The sequence below is a fragment of the Trachymyrmex septentrionalis genome, unplaced genomic scaffold (assembly GCF_001594115.1).
Source record: "Trachymyrmex septentrionalis isolate Tsep2-gDNA-1 unplaced genomic scaffold, Tsep1.0 scaffold72, whole genome shotgun sequence".
NCBI lineage: Eukaryota > Metazoa > Arthropoda > Insecta > Hymenoptera > Formicidae > Trachymyrmex > Trachymyrmex septentrionalis.
In genome coordinates, this window is record NW_017305905.1 from 1,051,588 (window position 1) to 1,053,247 (window position 1,660).

The 1,660-nt window shown below is 33.9% G+C and overlaps 1 long non-coding RNA gene across 1 annotated transcript in view; it reads right to left on the reverse strand.

The window, feature by feature from the left end:
• Nucleotides 1-1,660, reverse strand: part of LOC108753810 — a 23,941-nt gene that overhangs the window by 5,080 nt on the left and 17,201 nt on the right. The gene's annotated exons all lie outside the window — the stretch shown is intronic.

Consider the following 1,660-nt stretch of genomic DNA (forward strand, 5'->3'; position numbering starts at 1 on the left):
TATATATATATATATTCATCACAAATTATTATATTTTTTTTTTAATATGTACAAAACTATTGTATTTCATCATGTACTTGTTTCATTTATTCTTCACTTGTTCTTGTTTTTTATATGATTTTTTATTATTTTTAAAGATATACAAAATCCTCTTTCTCATCTTATTCTAATATATACATTGACAAGTGATATCCTTGTACAAGAGCAAATTTCAAACTCACGATAATATAATACTATGTATTCATATCACATCATATAAGTATACTTGTCCCGTTTACTTAGCGTCCTCATGTTAAATATACCTTCGTCTCCAAGCTACACTTTATCTAAATAATTTCATCTGTATATTCATACCAGTATCTAAATGTCGATCTAGTAATGTCGCACGTCTGTCCTGAGAAGCAAATCTAAACGCATTTAGAGACATGAATATATTCTGCGAATAATCAAACGCAGAAGGGTCCCTTATAAAGACGTCCTCGAGGGGCGGTCTCACGGAATATATTCGACTAATAGATAGCCGTCGAATTAGCCGTAATTGGTTCTACCCGTAAATAGAGCGCGAATGTACAACTGCAAGCCATTAGCATCCCGCAGGATCCATTAGCCTTCCCTGTTTCTCGTCCTGAACCTGTAGCGTCGCGTCGACTCCAATCCTCCTTTGCTCTGTCATGCGCAAACGTATCTTTTCTTCTCCCCGTTTCACCTCGTTCTTTGTCAACAATGAAATAAGATAAATGTAATTAACGAAAGAATGTATTATATAAATTGTAAATTCTATAAATGAACCGAGATACAAAATTAACCTGTACATCTCACTGAAGAAATGGCAAGTGTATGAAAAGGATTTTCAGAATAAATGTTTAGTGATTTAAATTTTAGATTTATAAAAATAGAAAAAGAAAAATGATGGAAGAAGAATGAAAGAAAAAAAATAAATAAAAATGAAGAGACATAATTGATTAAAAATCGCAAGTCTCTTTGAAAGAGGTACGTAACACGAGACTTTTGATTTGCGAGTGCGACGCGTTCACCTAAAAGGCGAAACATGCGCTACAGCACACCGTGTACAGAGAGACACAAAGGTATTGCGGACAGACGGACAGACAGAAAACGGCGTAAGCGGCATAAGCTCGTGCTGCCGTAGCTGAAGCATGAGAAAAGGAAAGGAAAATGGAGATAGAGAGAAAGGGGAACGCGAATATCACTTGTTGCTAGAGTGTCGCTACGACAATGCAAAAAATCACGCTGTTTGTAATCAGCCGCGTCGCGAGCTATTCCCGAGTTTGATGAATTTTTCTCGAGAGTCTCATCGCTAAGCCAATGAAATTGCTGAGCTTAAATAGTTGAAATATTGTAATGGAGCAGTCGTCATCTTTTTCAGGGGGGAATATTTTAAAGATTACAACTTTTTTAATTAATATTGTGCTATCTGCTAACATAAAGATAGAGATTAATTATAGTTATAATTAAACGAAAATTTATAGCTTTTTTATTAAAGGACTGGATTAAAAGGCAATCTTTAGTGAAGCCAATGTAATATAGAAAAATATCTTTAATTAAATGTATATATTCGTAGATTATGGTGTATTCAAGATTATAATTTCTTTTCTCTGTAAACTCGCAAATAACACGGTCTCTTTAGATAATAAAAGTAATC